The 11,749-nt window shown below is 44.7% G+C and overlaps 1 pseudogene; it reads right to left on the bottom strand.

The window, feature by feature from the left end:
* Positions 1-11,325: 11,325 nt before the first annotated feature.
* Positions 11,326-11,487, bottom strand: LOC142364313 (U2 spliceosomal RNA; annotated as a pseudogene).
* Between the last annotated feature and the right edge of the window lie 262 nt (positions 11,488-11,749).

The raw sequence follows: 11,749 nt of genomic DNA, 5'->3' as shown, positions 1-11,749 counted from the left end.
CAGACAGCTTCAGTGATGCAGGGATTTACAGGCAAGCTTGATATCTATTCTTCTTTGTTATCAGTTACAGCCTAATAAACACTGCTCCTGGAGTCTCAAGAGCATTTCATCCTATCTTAAGGCTCCCTTCCCTCCTGAACAGAGAACTTCATATATCAGTGCAAGAAAGACAGTTATTTTCCAGAAAGTTGACCCTCTACCCACGCATACTCAAAACACTATTAAAGTCTTGAATACGTGATCTGCTGCATGATTTGCAAGACCAAGAAACACCAAGGCACACACAGACTCTTCAACAGAAGGATCCAAACTCAGATGCAACTCTCTTCACTTTTGCTCTCACCTAGAGGGTGAGATGGGAACACTGGGATGGAAGTCAACCCTTCCTGAAGCTCTTGAGGGCTCACAGCCCTACGATTCATTACTCGTGGTCTGTATACATATCAAATGCATTGTACTTATGGCATTTGACCCATAGCAGTAATTGCAAACACTGAATTAAGGAACAACTTTCACAACATTCCAAAAGTACAGTCATTATAAGTTGGTACATCACATAAAGAAATGCGTAAAATTACCATAGTTAGCCAATAGGAAACACCAAAGGGAAGAGGGAGCCCAGAGACCGTGAGCTTTGTTTTGTACTTCAGTCCTGAAGTAGGCATATTTGGGAAGATGAAACCTACTCAACTAGTTAAATAAATGAAGCTTCTATATGCCTGAAATTTTAGATGAGTTGTTTATTCTTTCCCTCTAAAACACAGCAATAAGAAGTAGAAAGTACTGCTGTTTAACTTTTATCTAATAATTAAGCTGCCACAACATTTACTATGGGAATGGAAGACCTGTGTTCTATGAATACCCTCTCCTGAGAATTTCTATATATATATTTTTGATGTGAGAGTAAAAAAAAGCATTAAAAACAATAGAAACATTGTAAAAGAATTATAATATTGCAGCCAGAAATTTAGATTACCTTGAACTCCCAAGTCATGGGTAACTAAACGCGATTTGTTTTAAGGTACTGCTGATATGGATTTAAATTACACTTCAGATCTCTGAATATCTCTATTGGCTTCAACCTTTTGTATAGATTGAGAAAAAAATTTCAGAAATTATCTGTGCAGAACCATCCTTTCTGAAAGCCATTTCAGAATACAAGTTCAGGACCTGGACAAGATGGAGAGGTGGGCCTGTGTGAACCTCATGAGGTTCAACAAGGCCAAGTGCAAGGTCCTACACCTGGGTCGGGGTAATCCCCGCTATCAGTACAGGCTGGGGGATGAAAGGATCGAGAGCAGCTCTGCTGAGAGACACTTGGGGGTACTAATAGATGAAAGGCTGGACATGAGCCGGCAATGTGCACTGGAAGCCCAGAGGGCCAACTCTGTCCTGGGCTGCATCAAGAGAAGCATGGCCAGCAGGTCGAGAGAGGTGATTCTGCCTCTCTACTCTGCTCTGGTGAGACCTCACCTAGAGTACTGCGTTCAGCTCTGGAGCCCTCAGCACAAGAAGGACATGGAACTGTTGGAGCGGTTCCAAAGGAGGGCTACAAAAATGATCCGAGGGCTGGAGCACCTCTCCTATGAGGACAGGCAGAGACAGTGGGCTTGTTCAGGCTGGAGAAGAGAAGGCTGTGGGGAGACCTGATTGCAGCCTTTCAGTACTTAAAGGGAGCCTATAGGAAAGATGGGGACAATCTTTTTAGTAGAGACAACAGTGACAGGACGAGGGGTAATGTTTTTAACCTAAAACAGGGTAGGTTTAGGCTAGATATAAGGAAGAAATTCTTTACAATGAGGGTGGTGAAACACTGGAACGGGTTACCCAGAGAGGTAGTGGAGTCCCCATCCCTGGAAACATTCAAGACCAGGTTGGACAGGGCTCTGAGCAACCTGATCTAGTTAGCGGTGTCCCTGCTTGCTGCAGGGGGGTTGGACTACAGGACCTCTAGGGGTCCCTTCCAACCCAAAACTTTCTATGATTCTATGATTTTATGATTTATAAATCCCAAAGCTTTTTTCTTGTTTAATGTCTTCTGCCCACGAATTTCATCAATCCACTGACATACGTGGAGACTACAAGAAGATCCATGGCATTCCCAGACAAGTCTCTATGAATTCAGTTCCCACTTTTACAGTTCCACAGTCCATTGTTTTTCAGTTGTGTTTATACTTCCTCTTTTTTTTTAATTGCAGAAAACTACCATTCTTACTCCTTTCCAAGAAAGACTTAAATAGAATATAATCAGATCTTGCACATAAAAGCTCATGTTCAAATGTTTTCTACATGGAATTATTTTTATTTTAGAAGACACCTGGAAAGTAATGTTCTTTTAGTTCTATTACTTTTTTATCCGTATCTCAACACTGAATTATATAGTAATATTTTAAGAAAATAGAAATATTTGTTACTAGTATGAATATTCATCAGCAACTGTCAAAACTGAAAAATTGTTGGTGTTAAAAATTATCATAGATTTTTTTAGCATATGGAAAAGAAACACTTTAATAACTCACTTCTTAAGAGAAACACAGATATGCAAACAAAATTCCTGACTTTGAGAAGAAATGTTACCACTAATTCTTCCCATATTTGGGAAAATTTATGTTAAACTGGATAACAAAAGGGAAAATTCATTTGCTTTCTGTCACTGACAAAGAGATTTTATGAACTGACAGACTATTCTTTAGCTTCTATTTGGTACTCAGCAAAGGTCTGTTGCAATTACTGTCAGGGCACTACAAAAACAAATAATTGAAAGTTCATGTTTTTCTGTAGACAGCATTTTTTTGTAATTACGTTATATATTTATTCTGATTATTTTCTCAAAGTCAGAAACCAGCTTTGTTTTGTTACCAGAAAGATTAACATTTCCATTAATTACTTCTCCTATTTCATTCATAATTTAAAATTCAAATTGCATTTTTGAAACATTGAAATTTGATACTGTTATAGATATTATTGCTCTTGACGAATGTGTTACGTTAAATTAGTTTTATCTCTATGATGTAAACAGGTGTTTGTGATAAATTTTTTTCTTCACAATTGCCTCATGATTTGCTTTCATATCAGAAATTTACATGGTATAGTCACAAAAAAGTGGTGAATTGAGATAGGGAAGTAATTATTTGTGTGTCTGAACCAGCTCTTCCCTGGATGTCAGTGTGAAGGATACCTTTAACTAACTTAGTTCCTCTTAAAATATTTTACACATGCAATTGTTTACATTCCAATGTATTAGGTTACACTGTCACTACTTTAGTGTAGATTTAGTTACGTCTCTTTTTCCACTTTGGTTTTAAAATGCTTGAGCAATAATTTTTGTTTAATTTCCATTTGGAAGCTGTTGCAAGGTCTAATAGATCTGAGCATTAGCAAATGTTTCCTCATTCAGTCTTCATTTTACTTTCTCATTTTGTCTGATTATTCTCAACTATACTTCCATATATCAACATTAACAGTTCTACTCTCTTTTTGTTTACAACCTAAGAATAAGTTGAAATAGCTTTATAAACTGTTTATTTCATACTTGTTTAGCTGGAGTAGGTATTGTGAAATCTTAACTTTGTTTCTTAAATCACTGAAATATTTAAGTTCCATTTTTTTGTTGGTGGCCTTTTTAACTCTTAAAATGAATTTAAAGAGAGTCAAACGCTCAAAACATCAAATTGTGAAGTACTAGGGGTTTTATGTCAAAACCATCTGATGCAAAAAACACAACCTCTAAAGAAATAATTTAAGGTGTTATATTCTATTGGCCTTCCTGATCACATACCTGAGTTTTCATGATTATTTTTATACAGTGTCAGAATATGCATTTCCTATCATTTTCCCACAATATTTATGCCTAGTTGCTGTTTATTTTCCACTTGAGAGCATCATACCAGCTTAATGTGGTCCAGATCTTTAACTAAAAAAAGAAATAAAAAATATTTATTTAGTTAAGAATTACTTTAGTTTGCAGAAAGACCCATAGGAATTTGCTTAAGCTGAAGAATTACATTAAAATAATTTTTTAGATAACTTTAAAACTAATTGTTTTAAGACAATTGAAGTATTTACATTCTTCTGAATATGCTTTCGTTTTCATTCTTCATATCAGGGACAGATTGTTATTATACAGACAGAAGAGTGTTTGATTTCATGGGCTGATTTTTTGTCTTCTTACAATGTGCCACACTCAACTCTGTGGTATCTTGAAACTACTGAAGGTGAAGGGCTCTGGAGCAGAGGCTCATGCCGAGGGACGCTTTCTCCAGTGGCAAAACTGCAGAGGCGAGGCGGCAATAGCGCTGAGAGAGAGAGGAGCCCTCAGCGCCAACCCCCCCCCCCCCCCCCCCCCCCCGCCGAGCGGGAAAGCGGGAGTTGCAAACGAGCAACGAGCGGCAACTCTGACTCAGCGGGGGCAGAGTCCAGTGTGACAGCAGCTAAACACCCTCAGGTATAAGAGCAGCTCCCAGGGAGCGCGGGCGAACAGAGGAGACAAGCAGAGGGAGCAAACAGAGGCAGCAAACAGAGGCGGCAAACAGAGGCGGCAAACAGAGGCGGCAAACAGAGGTGGTGCAGCAGCCCAGGAGCGGCGCAGCAGTTTGTGCGGCAGTTCACGCAGGCAGGGTGTGCGGTGAAGGCGAGCGGGCAGGGTGCAGCCGCCCCTCCTGGCTACTCAAGTAGTGGGCATCGCCCACCCAGGAGATATTCTAAGTATGGTTACTACCCGTGGTAAAGCTGTTGCTAGCAGGAGTGTGGGGACCCAGAAGGAGGCCCCACGTAAGAACGCAGGTGTCCAGGTCTCTGGCTGCAGGGAGTGCCTAAGCCTGGCGCTCGTACCAGAAGACAGCAGAGACAACTGCTGTGTTCGGTGCGAGCAGGTGAATGACCTGCTCAGCCTGGTGGCAGAGCTGAAAGAGGAAGTGGAGAGGCTGAGGAGCATCCGGGAGTGTGAGAGGGAGATCAACGGGTGGAGATGCACCCTGCCCTCCCTGAGGCTGAGGCAGCAGGAGGTGGCTCAACGAAAAGCAGAGAACTCCCTACCCTCTTGCCACCGAGCAGAAAGAGGGGACCTAAGAAATGGGAGGGGAACGGAAAAGGGTCCCTGCTTGGGATGGCAAGCGAATCCCCTCCCGGCCTCCCTCACCTGCCCAGTTGCCCTTAAGCAACAGATAAAGGGCTCTGGAATGTGAGGGACCAGCCACAGAGGATGTGGGTGAAGGTGAAGCTCCATCCGGGGGATTGCCTAGGACGAGTCAGACAGCCCCACGTATTACGACTGCCTCGGCTAAGAAGAAAAGGAGGGTCATTGTCATAGGCGATTCTCTACTGAGGGGAACAGAGAGCCCGATACACTGACCAGACCCATCCCACAGGGAAGTCTGCTGCCTCCCTGGGGCCTGGGTTAGGGATGTTGCTAAGGAACTCCCTGGTCTGGTGCAGCCTTCTGATTATTACCCCCTCTTGGTAATGCAGGTTGGTGGGGACGAGATCGCAGAGAGAAGTCCCGAGGCCATCAAAAGGGACTTCAGGGCACTGGGGCGACTGGTTGAGGGATCAGGGGCGCAGGTGGTGTTTTCCTCCATCCCTTCAGTGGCAGGGAACAGCACTGAAAGGGACAGGAAAACTCACCAGGTTAACAGATGGCTCAGGGACTGTGGTGCCATCGGTCAAATTTTGGCTTCTTTCATCACAGCGAGGTGTACACAGCACCGGGCCTGCTGGTGACAGGTGGATCGCAGCTATCTCAAAGAGGAAAAAGGATTCTTGGCCACGAGCTGGCGGGGCTCATTGAAAGGGCTTTAAACTAGGTTCAAAGGGGGAAGGGGTCATAGACCACCTCACTAGGGATGAGCCCAGGCTTGGCATGCCAGGGTCAGGGCTGAGATTGACAGCCCAGCTCAAATGTGTCTATACCAACACATGTAGCATGGGCAATAAACAGGAGGAGTTGGAAGCCATTATACAGCAGGACAGCTACAACTTGGTTGAAACCACAGAAACTTGGTTGGACAACTCGCATGACTGGCATGCTGTTATGGATGGCTACCGACTGTTTAGGAAAGACAGGCCAACAAAGAGAGGTGCTGGAGTTTCTCTAAATGTGAGGGAGCAACTGGAATGCATTGAGCTTGGCCTGGGAACAGATAAGGAACGAGTTGAGAGCTTGTGGGTTAGAATTAAGGGACAGGCTCATAAGGGTGACATTACGGTGGGTGTGTACTACAGGCCACCTGACCAGGAGGAGGAGGTTGATGAGGCTTTCTACAGTCAGCTGAAAGCAGCCTCTCAGTCACAGGCCCTGGTTCTCGTGGGGGACTTCAACCACCCTGACATCAGCTGGGAAGACCACACAGCTAGGCAGAAGCAATCCAGGAGGTTCCTGCAGAGCATTGATGATAACTTTCTGATGCAAGTGGTAGAGGAACCAACAAGGAAAGGCACTCTGTTGGACCTTGTACTAATAAACAAGGAGGGACGGGTTGAGGATGTGAAGGTTGGAGGCAGCATCGGCTGCAGCAACCTTGAAATGGTGGAGTTCAGGATCCTGTGTGGAGGAAGCAGGGCAATAAGTAGGATCAAAACCTTGGACTTCAGGAAGGCTAACTTTGGCCTCTTCAAGGAGCTACTGGGAGGAATCCCGTCAGCCAGGACTCTCAAAGGCAGGGGGGTCCAAGAGTGCTGGTTGCTGTTTGAACATCACTTCCTCCATGCTCAGGAGTGGTGCATCCCCCTGAGAAAAAAATCTAGCAATGGAGGCAGGAGACCTGTATGGTTGAACAAGGAGCTTCTAGCAGAGATCAGGCAGAAGAGAAAGGTCCATTGAATGTGGAAAGAGGGACAGGCCAATTGGGAAGAATACAGGAATATTGTCAGAACATGCAGAGATGTCACGAGTAAGGCTAAGGCCAACCTGGAATTGAAGCTGGCATGGGATGTCTAAGACAACAAGAAGGACTTCTTCAAGTACATCACCAGCAAAAGGAAGAATAGGGACAATGTGGGGCCACTGCTGAATGAGGTGGATGTCCTGGTGATGGAGGATGCAGAGAAGGCAGAGCTACTGAATGCCTTCTTTGCTTCAGTCTTCAGTGCCAAGGCAGGCCCTCAGGAATCCCAGGCCCCGGAGGTAAGAGAAGAAGCCTACAGAGAGGATGACTTTCCCTTGGTCGAGGAGGACTGCGTGAGGGATCGCTTAAGCGATCTGAAAGCCCACCAATCCATGGGCCCTGATGGAATGCACCCACGAGTGCTGAGGCAGCTGGCGGATGTCATTGCTGAGCCACTCTCCGTCATCTTTGAGATGTCCTGGAGTTCAGGAGAGGTGCCCGGGGAAAGGCCAGTGTCACTCCAATCTTCACAAAGGTTAAGAAGGAGGACTGGGGGAACTACAGGCCAGTCAGCCTCTCCTCCATCGCGGGAAAGGTGATGGAGCAGCTTATCCTGGAGATCATCAAGAAGCAAATGAAGGAAAAGAAGGTTATCAGGAGTAGTCAGCATGGATTCATCAAGCCTGACCAATCTGACAGCTTTCTACGATGGCATGGCTGGCTGGGTAGATGAGGGGAGAGCCGTGCATGTTGTCTCCCCAGACTTCAGCAAGGCTTTCGACACAGTCTCCCATAACATCCTTATTGGGAAATGAGGAAGTATGGGCTGGAGGAGTGGTCGGTGAGGTGGATTGAGAACTGGCTGAATGGCAGAACTCAGAGGGTTGTCATCAGTAAAGCTGAGTCTAGTTGGAGACATGTAAATAGTGGTGTCCCCCAGGGGTCAGTACTGGGCCCAGTCTTGTTCAACTTCTTCATTAACGACCTGGATGAAGAGTTAGAATGTACCCTCAGCAAGTTTGCTGATGACACCACACTGGGAGGAGTGGTAGATACACCAGAAGGCTGTGCTGCCATTCAGCGTGACCTGGACAGGCTGGAAAGTTGGGCAGAGAGGAACCTGATGAGGTTCAACAATGGCAAGTGCAGGGTCCTGCACCTGGGGAGGAACAACCCCATGGACCAGTACAGGTGTGGGGCAGACCTGCTGGAAAACAGCTGTGTGGAGAGGGACCTGGGCGTCCTGGTGGACGACAGGTTAACCATGAGCCAGCAGTGTGCCCTGGCTGCCAAGAAGGCCAATGACATGCTGGGGTGCATTAGGAGGAGTGTGGCCAGTAGGTCGAGGGATGTTCTCCTTCCCCTCTACACTGCCCTAGTGAGGCCTCATCTGGAGTACTCTGTCCAGTTCTGGGCTCCCCACTACAAGAAAGTTGAGGAGCTACTGAAAAGTTTCCAGCGGAGGGCTACAAGGATGATGAGGGGACTGGAGCATCTCTCCTGTGAGGAAAAGTTGAGGGAGCTGGGCTTGTTCAGCCTGAAGAAGAGAAGGCTGAGAGGGGACCTAATATATACTTACAAATATCTGAAGGGTGGGTGTCAGGAGGATGGGGCCAAACTCTTTTCTGTGGTTCCTAGCGACAGGAGAAGGGGCAATGGGCAGAAACTGTAGCATAGGAAGTTCCACCTGAACATGAGGAAGAACTTCTTCCCTCTGAGGGTGACGGAGCACTGGAACAGGCTGCCCAGGGAGGTTGTGGAGTCTGCTTCTCTGGAGATATTCAAGCCCCGCCTGGACAAGGTCCTTTGCAGCCTGCTGTAGGTGACCCTGCTTCGGCAGGGGGGTTGGACTAGATGACCCACAGAGGTCCCTTCCAACCCCTACCATTCTGTGATTCTGTGATTCTGTGATCTTCTAATGAGTATTGCAAAACACACAGACTTGCTGTAGGACATAACTGAGGTTGGTATCACTCTTCCTTTTAGTCAGAGGAGGAAACACCTCAAGCGAACACATGTGCTCTTTCATGGACTGAATGAATTTTCTGTTTCATCACAGCACAGAAGTTACAGAGGCGGGTGAGACTCCCAGGTTTGGTGACACATGCACGGAAAGTGTGGGAGGATTTTCCTCAGTGTTATAGTTTAGCTGCGGCCGGCAACAAATGGCCCCATACGGCCGCCTCTCCCCCCGCTGGGGTGCAGAGGAGAATGGAAAGAAACAGGCAGAAACTGGTGGGTCGGGATAAGGGCAGTTTAACAGAACAGCAAATAAGGGAACAGTAACAACAATGATACAGATAAGGAGAATACACAAAACAAAACATCAGAACGCAGAGAGCAACTCTCACCGCCCACCACACGCTCCCGAGCCGCAAGAGAGTTCCCGCCGTGCAGGTCCCCCCCAGTCGGAACCCAGCATGACGGCACATGATATAGAATACCCTGCTCTGTTTGGCCAGTTTGGGTCAGCCTGCCCGACTGTGGTCCCTCCTGTCTCCTGGTGAAAATTAACCCTGTCCTGGCCGAACCCAGGACACTCAGGGAACCCAGGGCTACTACATCAGGTAAAGCCACCCCAGACCAAGGGGACAGCAAGACGCTGTGGGAAGCTGGTACCTTCTGAGATGCTGCAGAGTGTCAGGACATCCTCAGGGAATATCATCTATGGCATGAGACATATGGGAAATGCAAGTTACTTCTTAGTGGCATCTGAAGATCAACTTGCATACTGTAGGATATTTCCCATGTCACTAGACATCTAAGCACAGGCAACAGAATAGATCCTCCATTACATAATGAGGACCTACATATGTAGCTCACACAAAAGTAGATATACTTTGCAGATATCTGAGCTTGTCTTCATCAGAAATTGACTCTCATTCAAGAAGAACAATTTAGTTGCCAAAAAATAGGGGCCTCTTTTTTAACAGTTTTAATGTTTCACAGCCTCATCTCTAGCTGCTGATGCAAAGCAACACAAATGTAGGATCTCATCTGCCAACACAATGCAGCTATATGAATAACTTAGGCTACCTTAAAAAGCAGAGATGCCTGTGCATAGACACGAATCAAAGCCTGGGTATCCTGGTCATTCAACGGAGAGTAGCAGTAACCTGTCAACGGAGAGAAACATATTCCTTTAAGGCACATTTCATGTCTGTTTCAGGTTATGGCATCTGGAAGAAAGCAATTATGTGCTAGAAGTACCAATTCCTCTCCTTTTAACTATAAAGACATTCGAAATGACCAGATTAGCTATACATAGCTATACATATGTATATCTAATCTGGTCACAAATACAGACATCTCATTGTGTAGAGGTCTGTATTTGTGACAGGAATTCCAAGTGTCTCTACATAGTAGATTGAAGGAATAAGTAAACTTGGTCTTCAAGTTGTACATTAGCTGGCTAAAATCTCTAAATTGAGTAGTCAGTAAGCACTATATAATAAAGCCCTTGAAAGTTAAGACAGATTAGTCAAATTTCAGTGATGTATTAACATTTTGCTTCTGTTCCAGAGCTCCCAAGGGTACAGCCAATTCAGAGACTTAAGTGCTCTTCAAACTTAAATCTAATCAGAATTTAATGTGAATCTATATCATTAATTCAAGTAAGTCTAAGATAGTTCTAATGCTTTTGCTGTGGTGTAAAAACATGTACATAGTTACAAAATTGGTTACTGCCCAGATTTATGGGTGGAATTTGATTATTTAATTATAAACGAGTCATATAATTGGAGATATAAGCCTTGAGATCTGCCTGGATTTAAAGACATGACACAGGAGACCTGTTGCAGTCTTGCCTCCTATACCAATTGCTGGTGGTTAGGTGATGTGGTCAAGGGAGTTTTCTCAAAAAGTACTCCTTGATGATGTTCAGGTTACTGGTTTATGTGGTTTATGAGCCTAAGCCCTCAAGAGCTGTGTCTGTTGCATATAAGTTGTAGTAGAATAATCCATTCCTTCCTTTGTGGACTTACAAAATGAAACTCTCACAGTTATGTAAGTAAAGTGAGAAAATACATTGGTTTAGATAATTCAATGTACACTGAAGTCTTTTCTTAAATGTCTGTTAATTCCCATCCTGTCTTTGTAACTTATGGCTAAAAATAGATCATTATGACTAAGTAAAAGAAGATAAATCATAGGGAATAGTATAATAACAGCAAAAACACTGAAAAAGATCGTATGAGAAAACTTAGTCATTCAGCAAACTAATCATGTATATTGTGTACAGGAAAAATTTAACCCTGGTGAACAATTAGTATGGTATTAGCTGTAATTTCAGTCAGGAAGAGAAAAAAAAAAGACATGACACTGACATGAAGCACTACATTGTGACTATGAAATAGGACTGCTTCAAGCTACCAAGGGAACTCTCAAGTAAAGATTCTGAGTTTATTACATTATGAACTATGATCTTCCAGACATCTGTACAAGTGCAATACAGGACCTAAAGGATATCAGAATAATTCTGGAGCAACAGGAGGCAGAGGCTAGAAAGGATATCCTGCATCCAAAATGGCAGTATATGCTTATGCTTAGGAGCCTGAATCCTGTCCTTCAAAAAGAATTTGGGTCAAGATTAAGATATAGATTTAGGTGTAAATGAGGCAACTGTACAAAACTACACATGATCTTAGCCAAAAGGCCGAGAAGCAATTGGGAACTACAGGTCTGTCAGCCTGACCTTGGTGCCGGGCAAGATTATGGAGTGATTCATCCTGAGTGCGCTCACCGGGCATGTGAAGGACAACCAGGGGATCAGGCCCAGCCAGCATGGGTTCATGAAAGGCAGGTCCTGCTTGACCAACCTGATCTCCTTCTATGACAAAGTGACCCGCCTAGTGGATGAAGGAAAGGTTGTGGATGTTGTCTACCTGGACTTTAGTAAGGCCTGTGACACTGTTTCCCTCGGAATCCTC

This window comes from Opisthocomus hoazin, chromosome 1 (assembly GCF_030867145.1).
Source record: "Opisthocomus hoazin isolate bOpiHoa1 chromosome 1, bOpiHoa1.hap1, whole genome shotgun sequence".
In the NCBI taxonomy this organism is placed as follows: Eukaryota; Metazoa; Chordata; class Aves; order Opisthocomiformes; family Opisthocomidae; genus Opisthocomus; species Opisthocomus hoazin.
This window is presented reverse-complemented; position numbering and strand designations above follow the sequence as displayed.